Source organism: Schistocerca serialis, chromosome 11 (assembly GCF_023864345.2).
Source record: "Schistocerca serialis cubense isolate TAMUIC-IGC-003099 chromosome 11, iqSchSeri2.2, whole genome shotgun sequence".
In the NCBI taxonomy this organism is placed as follows: Eukaryota; Metazoa; Arthropoda; class Insecta; order Orthoptera; family Acrididae; genus Schistocerca; species Schistocerca serialis.
The window spans coordinates 64,997,087-65,010,944 of NC_064648.1; the positions used below are offsets into that span (position 1 = coordinate 64,997,087).

General features: G+C 41.3%; 1 long non-coding RNA gene across 1 annotated transcript in view; it reads left to right on the top strand.

Annotated features, from left to right (window-relative positions):
* The first annotated feature begins 2,150 nt into the window (after positions 1-2,150).
* LOC126427265 (uncharacterized) overlaps positions 2,151-13,858 on the top strand; it is an 82,941-nt gene continuing 71,233 nt past the window's right edge. The window contains exon 1 of the long non-coding RNA XR_007576615.1: positions 2,151-2,777. This is a non-coding gene — a long non-coding RNA (uncharacterized LOC126427265). The remainder of the gene's footprint in view (positions 2,778-13,858) is intronic.

Genomic DNA, 13,858 nt, shown 5'->3' on the forward strand with positions numbered 1-13,858 from the left:
TCCTGTTCTACTGCTCTTTTCTTAAATACTCGGCACAGGCCGCCCTGTGTGGCCGAGCGGTTCTAGGTGCTTCAGTCTGGAACCGCGCGACCGCTACGGTCGCAGGTTCCAGTCCTGCCTCGGGCATGGATGTGTGTGATGTCCTTAGGTTAGTTAGGTTTAAGTAGTTCTAAGTTCTAGGGGACTGATGACCTCATATGTTAAGTCCCATAGTGCTCAGATCCATTTGAACCATTTTTATTGACACAGCCTTCATGATAAACAAGCACGAAAGCGGTTTTAGTAGGTGGCGCCAGGATCGTCGATGTTATCATTGATCGAGCTATAGGCGAATGCAGATATCGATTATTTAAAATTTTGTGTACATTTTCTGATGTACTTTCCTGCAAATATCCGGCTTTCAAGAAAGGGAGAAATAAATTTGAAGCGGAATGTAAGATATGTGGAGGCTGGAACATACGTCTCAGTGGCCAATAAAGGTAAGAAGTAACCCGACAGAGTGTCATGGTTTTATTTCATTGTTTCATAGTCATTCAGTATATTTGTATTCGGAAGGTTAAAGTGCAGTTTACATGCCGTCAGCTGCTGCTTGAATTGTAGATGTTGGTAGCGATGCGTCGAATGAAGGGAGGTGAATGCCCTTACGTTTTTCGCTTTGTAAACAATTCCGTGTTGTTGACATAACAAAACAATTGACGCCACACTGTCACCACAATCAATGTTTTTAATTTCTTTATATTGCTCAGTTAACCACCACCTGACCATTAGTAACAATTGACAACTAGTTTTAATTCCCGGCAGAAACACGCAATCTTATTGGAGACCTGAGCGCTATAAAACGAAATGCATGTTGCTTTGTCACTGAAATGTTAAATTTCTTCCAGAGGTGGCCAAGATATTGAACATCATATTGCCACTCTGAAGCATAAAAAAATAATAAACTCATTTATTAAAAGTTATCGTATCTTTGGTGGGGAATACTGCAGGTGAGGATACCACCCGTCAGCTTTGGACAAGTAACATGGAAGTAGCCAATCAGGAGTGGCGTTTAGGCAGCCGTATTTGTTAAATCTTAAAACTACGCGTAAATATAAAAACAACTGATGCCAGACTGTCACCACAGTCAATGTTTTTAATCTAAAATAAAAAGATATTGCTCTGGGGATCACCAACTGATCACGAGTAACAATTAACTACTATACATACGAAGACAGTAACTTGTTCTCGAAAGAACAGTTACTGTTGATGACTGTGCAGCTTTTCCGTGGAATAAATGATGACTAACTGAAAACCTGAGCTGCCGACAGGTGTTGTTGATATACTTTGATGTGGACAGCTGAAAAATGTGTGCTCCTACCGGGAACTCCAGCTTACATGGCAGACGCTCTATCCATCTGACCCACCGAGGAAACAGATGAATAGCGCGACTGCAGGGATTTATCCCTCCCAACTGTCCACAATTCTACATATGTATTTTACCTTTTTATAGACATTTGCCCAACCATCCATTACTCATGCACACTTTGGCGATTCCCGTAAGAGTTTGGGCAACCTGTGCGCATTCGCACAGATGAAGGTCAATGGCTGGGTAGCCTTTAACTATATATACGAAGACAGTAACTTGTTCTCGAAAGAACAGTTACTGTTGATGACCGTGTAGCTTTTCCCTGGAATAAATGATGACTAACTGAAAACCTCAGCTGCGCACAGGTTGCCCAAACTCTTACGGGAATCGCCAAAGCGTGCGCGAGTAATGAGTGGATGGGCAAAGGTTTGTAAGGTACATTACATATGTAGAATTGTGAACAGTTGGGAATGTGAGTCTCACGGAAAGCGTGCAAGGGATAAGTCCCTGCAGTCGCGCTGTTCATCTGTATCCTCGGTGGCTGAGATGGATATAGCGTCTGCGATGTAAGCAGGAGGTCCTGGGTTTGAGTCCCGGTCGGGGCACACATTTCCAGCTGTCCACATCGAAGTATATCAACAACACCTGCCGCGCGCGATTAGCCGTGTGGTCTAAAGGCGCTGCAGTCGTGGACTGTGCGGCTGGTCCCGGCGGAGGTTCGAGTCCTCCCTCGGGCATGGGTGTGTGTGTTTGTCCTTAGGATAATATAGGTTAAGTAGTGTGTAAGCTTAGGGACTGATGACCTTAGCAGTTAAGTCCCATAACATTTCACACACACACAACAACACCTGTCGGCAGCTGAGGTTTTCAGTTAGTCATCAATTAACTACTAGTTTTACCGGTAATTTCCGGCAGTCACGTGACTTGTCCACACGTGACGGGTGGTATCTTCATCTGCAGTTCACATGTGTGATGTGTCCTCTTTTTTTTCCTTTGTCCTCCTTTTTGAAGCTGCTTGTCCTCCTTTTTAAACAACTGCATCTGGTCACCCTATGTACAGCTGTAAGCTGCAGTAGTTATGCCAAGACGAAGAGTGTTGCCCAGGATGGACTAGCGCAGAGAGCTGCGTCAAACCAGTATTTGGGACTGAAGACCGCAACAACAGCATGTAGCTGTGTGACGAGCGTCTAGCAATCTTACAATTGAGTCTGCACGCGGGAGAGCGGCCAGGCAGGTGACGTCAGAGAGGGAATTATCAGACCGACCAATGGCCTCCAAGCGTCCGCAGCAGCCAATAAGAGTGCGCTGAGCGGTTAGGCTCACTAGCCAGCCAGTGTGTCGAGGGAGCAGAGACCAGCGGACATGGCGGGGCTACGGACTGTGCTGCTTCTCGCGCTGCTCTTCGTCGCTTCGTGCCACCTCTTCTCAGCAGGTAAACACCGCCACTGCAGTCGTGAATCACCTATCACGCACAAGAAACTTTTTATTTATTTCTTGTACTTATTACATCGAACCAGGGAGTTACACATGCAATAGGGCTGGCGCTTATCGCTGAAATAACCGGTATTCAGTTATATCGGTTTTTTTCAACTCCAGTTTAACTGGACTGTTAAAACCGCTCAAAATAACCGGTTTCTGAAATGATTTTCGGTTCTTTAGTCTTATTATTTCCTAACGTAGTAAATTTAGAAATCAAACAGTTTGAAGAATTCATACTCGCTCATTTTTAAGACACACCAAATCAAAACAAAACTTCCTGGCAGATTAAAACTGCGTGCCGGATCGAGACTCAAACTCGGGACATTTTCCTTTCGCGGGCAAAGGTCCCGAGTTCGAGTCTCGGTCTGGCACATAGTTTTAATCTGCCAGGAAGTTTCATATCAGCGCACACTCCGCTGCAGAGTGAAAATCTCATTCTAGACTCAAAATATTCAATTAAACAGGTTAATAAAAGAAGACTTAGTCGATCCACCACTCGCTGCTTTTCTCGAAAACTGATACGTGATTGAATACTGCAATACAAAAAAAATCACCAGTGTTCTCTTATTGGTTCTTATTTTTTCCAAACTCTCCTCAAAAATCATGTTGTAATCGCGGACCATTGGGCATTACCAGTAGTCAGTGGTAAAGGATGAAAACGGAGAGTGGAGAATTCTATTTTTCGTGTTAATTTGTCCGTTTTCAAGGGCTACAAGGAGACAAAGGTTTGTTAATTAGACACATGCAGCAGATCGGCTGTTTCCTATTTTTATTGTAAGTATGAGTGAATTGTTACGAGTTTTCTCCTCATATCATTGTCACAAGTTTCTTGTGGCTTCTTCCATTTTTAATCTTTTAAATCAAATGGAGCATTGTACTTGACTCACGCTGCACTTCGTAAAGACTTCCAGCCTGGGGATGGTTGGCATTCTGTAAAACAATTGATGCCTGACGACGGAGAAACTACCATACAGACTATATGCGGCAAGTATCGCACATTGCACGTACACACGTGCCATCCAACAAGCCACGCCACATTGTAACAGCAATGCCGTGCCAATTCTTGCTCGTTTCTGCTGGCGTTGCCGGCCGGAGTGGCCGAGCGGTTCTAGGCGCTTCCGTCCGGAACCACGCAGCTGCTACGGTCGCAGGTTCGAATCCTGCCTCGGGCATGGATGTGTGTGATGTCCTTAGGTTAGTTAGGTTTAAGCTGTTCTATGTCTCGTGGTCCGATGACCTCAGATGTTAAGTCCCATAGTGCTTAGAGTCATTTGCATTTGCCATTGCAACGAAATTTTGAACCAGAGAATCATAAATAAGCATCTGAGGGCAAGACACATAAATTTCGCTACTAATTAGGATACAACTTGTATACAAACTATACGCTTGGCCACCTCTGACTGCCCTCTCTGCTTGAACAAAACCTTCACGTGCTTCAATTCGGCCTTAAACTAACGGTTTATTTGTTACTGTATTTACTAGATGATTTGCACTACACCCATTTGTAGTCTTTCTACTTATAATTTTTAAATGAGTTCCTTTGACTCATAGCGGCATTTTTGTGCTACATACATAAAGAAATGCATAAATATTACATGAAAATCATTTGTTTTGCTTACCATCACGTATTCCCTGAGGCATCCCAAACTGACAGTGCTCCTTCAAAAACAATAGTAGCTGCTGAGATAAAGCTGCACTGAATTAGAGGACTTGATAATATACGCCAGCAGCTGGAAATCTAAACCCTAGCAGTGCCAACGTATTTTCAGTAAAGTGTATTTCCAAAGAACCATGAGGGTACTTTGTGAGCACCGCAAAATGTTTTAAAAAAATATAAATTTCCGTTAATTATTTTTGACTGTCACTTGGAACATACTTTTTAAAGACATGTTGAAGTGTAAGTAGGGTATGCAACCTGAAAGTGTCGAACATGCCATTCATTGTGCAAAGTCACATTTCTACAAAGGGGGGAGACATTGTGATCACCTCACGTAGGCTTAATTTTTTGGGTTAAAATAATTGCAGAATCCGGCAGGAGAACTCGTTAAAAACAATAAAAGCTGACTATAAAAATGCTGATAAGTGGCCTACGTAATACATATCGATATGGTACGGAATCCATTGTCATCAAACGCATTTCGGGTGTAGCCCATCATCAGGTGACATTGTGACAAATAATAAAGACAAGTGCAAATAATGATATCATACAAGGCAGCGCAATCAAAGAAATGACATTATATGAACCTCAAATGAAATTAATTGTATACAACTTAAATACACGCCATTTAAGATCATTACAAGCATTGACAGGGACGTTGAATAACTTCAGTACAAAAGTCTAGCAAAACATTTGTCATTGTGTACAAAGAGTAGACCTAACAGCAGCTGATTACAGTTGCAATGTTGAGGTACCGCTAATGGAGCCATAATGTAAACCCTTATCGCTAGCGGATAGCACTTCTGATGCATGTTAAAAAAGGGAACATTAATACAAAAGAGCAAAAGTTCAGCCAGCACTTGTGTGCACAAACGTCAGTTGTAAAAAGCAGTATTCTATTAACAACAACGTCATACAGAACCAAATTATGTGATTTGCTCGTGATTGCAGTAGAGGGTATCACATCTGATGCAAAGTTAATTGAAATAATTATTTTTAAATAAGGCAAATATAATTAAAATTATTTCAAATTTACCATCACAGTTATGTAAGAAAGTCAACAATAAAGTACAACACAACAATTCAGATTTCGTAGAACAAATGTATTACTACATGCCAGCTTTATATTTACAGTAAAACTTCTGAAAGACCGTTCACTAATAAACTTATATGTCGACATTAAAATTCCATAAATATAGTGAAACCTAAACGAAATAATCTGGATGGGTTTTCATTGCTTTTTCCTATTCGCAAGAAAATCATTGAAAACTCAAAGAACCACCTACTAATGCTTGATATCTGCTCATTTTTTATAAATTCTCACTCTAACTGATTACCCATATACATTTCAATTTTTTCAAAAATATCCAATACTTATTACTAAAATGCAAACTGGACAGCTCATATTCAGTATTTTTAAACTGATAGTTCTCCTTTAAATGGAATTGCAGCGCTCTCTGATTAATTACATATCCATGTTCATGAAATCTAATTTGAAACTCCCTTCCAGTTTGCTAGATGTAATATTTCCCACATGAACCGCAGAAAATTTTATAGATACCAGTAATACAGAATTTATTAGGTGGTGGTTCTGAGTTGTCGCAGCAATTTACCCAGTTTATTATTCGTTTGATATCCCACTGCATTATTATATTTGCGGAAGACATCTGCTATCCTATCTCACATGGACTCATAGTATGACAACGAAACATACTTTTCCGCCTCCTTGTTAACCACTTCATTCTTTTCTAATCTGTCAAATATCTTTCATTCAATTCTCCTGACTGCCGCCGCTGTGACGCCGTTAGATATTCCGACTTGAAGCACCACGTCAGTTTCCTCCTCAATCATATCTTTTGAGCAGCCTAACTCAGCTAGCCGATAAAACCTTCAAGTAAAATAAACATACTTTTGAGTTGGTAGGTGACATGACTCTTGCGATGTAATCAAAATCGTAGCTGTTGGCTTACGATATGTTTCAATTTAACAGTATGTCCTGTTCTGGTGATTTGTAAGTCCACAAAATTTTATTGAATCCATTACTTCGATTTCATGAGTTAATTCTATATTTCTATGTAAAGAATTGGAAATATTCGTTAGGTCCTGAACGTCATTTTCATCACCAGACAAGATTATGAAAACGTGGTCGACGTTTCTGCTTTACACTGTAATCTATTCTCATGCTGTGGCGTATGTATCAAACAATTTGCTCTCTAGAAAATTTATAAAAATTTTTGAACGGATTCCTGAGAGACTTGAACCCATTACAAGACTATTTTTTGCTGACAAATTTTCTTATTAGGGGTAAAGTTATTAAAAGATAAGGATATATCAAGTGACTTCATTAACTCAGCAGCATATATGTAGGGTCTATTTTTCCAAACAATGAAATTATAATTGTTGTAGTTGGGATTCACAGTCATACAAAACTGTTTGGACATCATCTTTACGCCAGTGACTGTTATAGATTTTTATTATGCGATTGCAGTTTCGGCCTTAGGGCATTATCAGCACTTGATAATGGCCTAAGGCCGAAATTACAATATTGTAATAAAAACCTATAACAGTCACTGGCGTAAAGATGTTGACATTCAAAAACAATGAAATTGTTATAAATAACCTCTAATGTTTCATAAATTGGCACATTCGTATAAAGATTCTTAACATCGAAGGATGCAAGACGTTCATTTTCAGGCAAGACTGTATTTTGTAAAACTGTGCCATCTCGGAGCTATTTTTGACACTGAACAGTTTTTGGAAGGTACAAAACTCTTTAATTTTTGCTTGACAAAAGATATTTACAGAGTATTTTGGACTTTTACAAGCGCTATCTACAGGACGAATATGATGGTTTTCTTTACGGAGCTTCGTGCTCGTAAAAGTGGCATTGTTAGATCATCAGTGACTTTTTCTTCCTCCATTTAGTATCTGGAAGCATAGTAGAATTGTTAATAGCATTCCTGATAACATTAGCAAAAGGCGCAAGTGACTATTTACCTGTACTATTTCATTGTCTTCAAAATATATTTCTGTTTTAAAAATGTATAGGCATCGTTAACGAGAACAACTGGGGAACTCTAGTCAGCCTTCGTAGCGACATCTTATTTTTTACCAGTTTTTACTTTAATTTCTGTACCGTGTTACACAGGCACTTCAAAGGTCCATTTTTATTACGAGAAAGTGCAAGCGAATTATATGTTTTTCAAAAAAATGTTCAAATGTGTGTGAAATCTTATGGGACTTAACTGCTAAGGTCATCAGTCCATAAGCTTACACACTACTTAACCTAAATTATCCTAAGGACAAACAAACACACTCACCCATGCCCGAGGGAGGACTCGAACCTCCGCCAGGATATATATTTTTATTGATATATTCGCCTGTACAGATTTAGACAACTTTAGCACCTTGCAGCCACTTTTAATCTATGAAATAATTTCTTTAAGTAACTCATAAATAAAGTTTCGTGGCAAGTTAAAGTTTATGATGTGTTGGCAAATGTGCCAACACCTTGTAGATAGAGGAAGCCGAAATGCACACTATCTAACGCAGACGGGCGTGAATTCTGGAACAGGATAAGTATTGAATGCTAATAAGAAAAGTATGCAGCTCCTCGAATACTTAACTTTTATTTATCCTTGTTGTGAATACAACGTTCTTGATGAGACATTTCATACGATCACTATCAAACTATGTAAGGCTAATGGCGCCTTGCTAGGTCGTAGCCATGGACTTAGCTGAAGGCTATTCTGTCTCTCGGCAAATGAGAGAAAGGCTTCGTCAGTGTAGTCGCTAGCAAAGTCGTCGTACAACTGGGGCGAGTGCTATCCCGTATCTCGAGACCTGCCTTGTGGTGGCGCTCGGTCTGCGATCACACAGTGGCGACACACGGGTCCGACATGTACTAAATGGACCGCGGCCGATTTAAGCTACCACCTAGCAAGTGTGGTGTCTGGCGGTGACACCACAGTTTAAGCCTCTGTTAAGCACTCATAAATCTTCGTGTGAGAGTGTGGTACCGGTCAAATTAACAAATTTTGCTTCGAATTCGTGTTTAATTACTTGGTCTGTTGCAGATGTACAGCGCCCGACACGGTTCACGATCAGTTTTTGCAACTTCCGCGAAGGCCTCTGTTGAACAGTACTACACTCCTAACACACGTATTCGTAGATTAATGTAGCCCCATCATACTTAACTGCTTTGGAGTGAGTAATGCACAAACATGAGCGTGGAAAATATTTGCAAAATTGTTAGTTAAAAGTTTAGATTTGTATATTACTCTGGTTTCAGTTTTTATCCAAGTCACATCAGACCTAGCTATAATACAATATGCACAACATGAATCACTTTACATCTTAATTTTAGCGTACTGCCATCCACAAAACTATATGAATAACCTGAATTGCGTTTCGCCTGATTTGTATGCAACCCGCACAACGTAACTGTCTTGCGGGTCCTCTAATATCATTGCAGTACAGTCGTTTGACTTTCCAAAATTGCTACCTCAAGACATCACAAGGATTAAAGCAATCAGTCCAGATGCAAATTCTAGGAAACGCATCATTAGAAATCAGACAGTCCTTAACACATGTAAACTCAATTTTGTTACAGTGACATTTCAAAATGGTTCAAATGGCTCTGAGCACTATGGGACTTAACATCTATGGTCATCAGTCCCCTAGAACTTAGAACTACTTAAACCTAACTAACCTAAGGACATCACACAACACCCAGCCATCACGAGGCAGAGAAAATCCCTGACCCCGCCGGGAATCGAACCCGGGAACCTGGGCATGGGAAGCGAGAACGCTACCGCACGACCACGAGATGCGGGCTACAGTGACATTTCAAAGTCACTACCACACTCATTAGAAATCGAATCACATATATCATTACAGCAATCTTTCGGCAAAGTTAAACATTTTTACGAACAAGATATTTTGAGATAATGTCTCGACTAGTAAAGTTCTCTGCTAATTCGAAGTATTTTTGCTCTTTTAATGGTTTTCCCCCCATTTGTGAAAAGTCGTTCCTGATATGAGTGGTTTGTCATAAAGTGATTGTTGAACTAACCAGTTAAAAGCAGTGTACTAACGGCATCAAGCGCTCTCTAGAAACCTCAAAATTGACATAGTGCCAGCACTAATTTCTCTGTACTCATGATTGAACAAGTATTAGTCCCAACGACATGACGTCCTTATTTGTTCTGGATCTGGATTGCAACCAATCGGCTTTAGCCACTGTAACTAAGGAAAACTTTCGTGCTGAACGAGACTCGCTGACTGCAACTTTCGTCATCGGTGAGCAGGCATAAAGAGTCGCGAAATATCGAAGTTTCCACCTGTAACAGTTGGCAAATGTAAACTTGAAATATAGTACTCTGGCTGGAATACTGTCGAGACTCCCATCTCCCTGTTAACTAACCACGAATAACGTTTCATATAATTTCAAGTAGTAAAGTCTGCACGTGTTTAAGATGAAGTTTTGTGACACAGACTCGAACCCAGCAAGCAATCAGATTGTTAACGAAGTAAAATCAGATGTTAGACATCGAATTTTTTCACCAGCAGCGAGATATTCGAATTTGAAATGAGGATATAATTTTTTTCCTGACCGAGGATCGTGCCCAGTACCTACCGCCGTCTTTTTCTACCCAGGAATTGTTTGCACACCAGTAGTGAGGTGCGTGCATGGTTGACGAGAAATTACGGCACCTTTCGTTGTTGCTGACAAGACATGAAGAGACATTAAAAATGAAAATTATTTATCACCAGTAGTTCGGTGTGTATATACTAGGGCTTGAAATGAAACCATGAATAGTTTTGTTCTGGACCAGGATTCGAACCCACATACAGTATGTGATCAAAAATATCCGGACACTTGCTGAAAATGACTTAAAAGTTCGTGGTGCCTACCTTCGGTAACCCTTAGCCGTGATAACAAATTCCACTCTCGCAGAGATACGTTCAGTGAGGTGCTGGAAGGTTTCTTGCGAAATGGCAGCCCATTCTTCACGGAGAGCTGCACTGAGGAGAGGTATCGAAGGCCTGACACGAAGTCGGCGTTCCAAAACATCCCAAAAGTGTTCCATAAGATTCAGGTTCTAGCATTTGTAGACTTAGAGAAAGCTTTTGACAATGTTGACTGGAATACTCTCTTTCAAATTCTGAAGGTTGTTGTTGTTGTTGTTGTGGTCTTCAGTCCTGAGACTGGTTTGATGCAGCTCTCCATGCTACTTTATACTGTGCAAGCTTCTTCATCTCCCAGTACCTACTGCAACCTACATCCTTCTGAATCTGCTTGGTGTATTCATCTCTTGGTCTCCCTCTACGATTTTTACCCTCCACGCTGCCCTCCAATTCTGAAGGTGGCAGGGATAAAATACAGGGAGCGAAAGGCTATTTACAATTTGTACAGAAACCAGATGGCAGTTATAAGAGTGCGGTAGCGTTCTCGCTTCCCAGCCCGGGTTCCCGGGTTCGATTCCCGGCGGGGTCAGGGATTTTGTCTGCCTCGTGATGGCTGGGTGTTGTGTGCTGTCCTTAGGTTAGTTAGGTTTAAGTAGTTCTAAGTTCTAGGGGACTGATGACCATAGATGTTAAGTCCCATAGTGCTCAGAGCCATTTGAACCAATTTAGTTATAAGAGTTGAGGGGCATGAAAGGGAAGCAGTGGTTGGGAAGGGAGTGAGACAGGGTTGTAGCCTATCCCCGATGTTATTCAATCTGTATATTGATCAAGCAGTGAAGGAAACAAAAGAAAAATTCGGAGTAGGTATTAAAATTCATGGTGAAGAAATAAAAACTTTGAGGTTCGTTGATGACATTGTAATTCTGCCAGAGACAGCAAAGGATTTGGAAAAGCAGTTGAACGGAATGGACAGTGTCATGAAAGAAGGGTATAAGATGAACATCAACAAAAGCAAAACGAGGATAATGGAATGTAGTCGAATTAAGTCGGGTGATGCTGAGGGAATTAGATTAGGAAATGAGACACTTAAAGTAGTAAAGGAGTTTTGCTATTTGGGCAGCGAAATAATTGATGATGGTCGAAGTAGAGAGGATATAAAATGTAGACTGGCAATGGCAAGGAAAGCTTTTCTGAAGAAGAGAAATTTGTTAACATCGAGAATCGATTTAAGTGTCAGGAAGTCGTTTCTGAAAGTATTTGTATGGAGTGTAGCCGTGTATGGAAGTGAAACGTGGACGATAAATAGTTTGGACAAGAAGAGAATAGAAGCTTTTGAAATGTGGTGCTGCAGAAGAATGCTGAAGATTAGATGGGTAGATCACATAATTAATGAGGAGGTATTGAATAGAAGTGGGGAGAAGAGGAGCTTGTGGCACAACTTGACTAGAAGAAGGGATCGGTTGGTAGGACATGTTCTGAGACATCGAGGGATCACCAATTTAGTATTGGAGGACAGCGTGGAGGGTAAAATCGTAGAGGGAGACCAAGAGATGAATACGCTAAACAGATTCAGAAGGATGTACGTTGCAGTAGGTACTGGGAGATGAAGAAGCTTGCACAGGATAGAGTAGCATGGAGAGCTGTATCAAACCAGTCTCAGGACTGAAGACCACAACAACAACAACAGGTTTTGGTCATTTACTGAGCATCATCAGACCTCATACCACGATGGTAGGCGGCGGCAGTGAACGGATCAGGCATACGATCACCACGAACGTCAACAGCAACAACAACAAGGTTCAGGTCAGGACTCTGTACAGCACTGTCCATTACAGGGTTGATATTGTCATGTAACCACCCCGCCATCGGCCGTGAATTGTGAACAAGTGCTCGATCGTGTTGAAAGATGCAATCGCCATCCCCAAATTGCTCTTCAACAATGGTAGGCAAGAAGGCGGTTAAAACATCAATGCAGGCCTGTTCTGTGATAGTGCCACGCGAAACAACAATGGGTGCAAGTCCCCTCGATGGAAAACACGACCACGCCATAACACCACCGCCTTCATATTTTACTGTTGGCACTACTCACGCTGGTAGATGACGGTCACTGCGCATTCGCCACACCCACACCCTGCCATCGGATCACCACATTTTGTACCGTGATTCGTCACTCCACACAACGTTTTTCCACTGTTCAGTCGACCAACGTTTACGCTGCTTGCACCAGGCGAGGCATCGTTTGGCATTTACTGATGTGAAGTGTGGCGTATGAGCAGCCGCTCGACCATGAAATCCAAGTTTTCTAACCTCCCGCCTGTCATAGTACTTGCAGTGGTTCATGATGCCGTTTGGAATTCCTGTGAGATGGTCTGGATAGATTTCTGCCTATTACACACTACGACCCACTTCAACTGTCGGTGGTCTCTGTCAGTCAACAGACGAGGTCGGCCTCTACGATTTTGTGCTGTACATGTCCCTTCACGTTTTCACTTCACTATCACATCGGAAACAGTCGACGTAGGAATGTTTAAGAGTGTGGAAATCACGCGTATGACAGAAGTGACACCCAATCTCCTGACCACGTTCGAAGCCCGTGAGTTCCGTGGGGGGCCCCTTTCTGTTCTCTCACGATCTCTAATGGCTACTGAGGGCGCTGATATGGAGTAACTGGCAGTAGGTGGCGGCATAAAGCACCTAATATGAAAAACTCGGTTTCTGGGGGTGTCCGGATACTTTTGATCACAACGTGTATGTGCCTTTCGACGAGACCTAAGGTAGTTTGCAACCTTGGGGAAAACAACGAAATGGTCGAACTATATCGCTCAGTGTCGGTCAGACACCACAAATGAGGAGATTCGAATTCGAATCGCAGTCCAGCGTCAAATTTCGCAACGACTCAAGTTCAAATAAAACAGAGACCTGTGAGCTTCTAACAACCCTACCACAACAAAGGTCAAAATTTAATAATGATTGTGGTGTTGCTCTCGCTGCTAAATACTGCATTATCGAGTAAAAACAAAGTTATTATGTGGCAGGTGTCATTAGAGCACAGTTAATAAAGTCATTTCATGTAATAATGAATAAACTAGGCACTCTTTTCGTGTTTGCCACGCTGGTCTCGTTGTAAATTCATGGCTCAATCGTCGAAAATCTAGGTGGTGATGATTCCAAGCTCGGATGCAAAGAGGCCTAGGTTTTATTCTGCTATATTCAAAAGTTTTGTAGATGTGTTTCACAAACCATTCTTGAAGATTAAACCTTTCAAAGTTAGCACAATGTAAAAAAATAATCAGCACTCCGAATTTAAGTTTAAGAATTCTTTTTTATTGCTTTTGTTGCAATATCACGTAACACACACAACATCACTTCACAATACAAAACATACTTGAAAACATCTTCCTCACTGTTAAAGTTCACATTTTATAAGCAGAATACAATATGCGTCTTTCGAACATGACGTCCAAGAA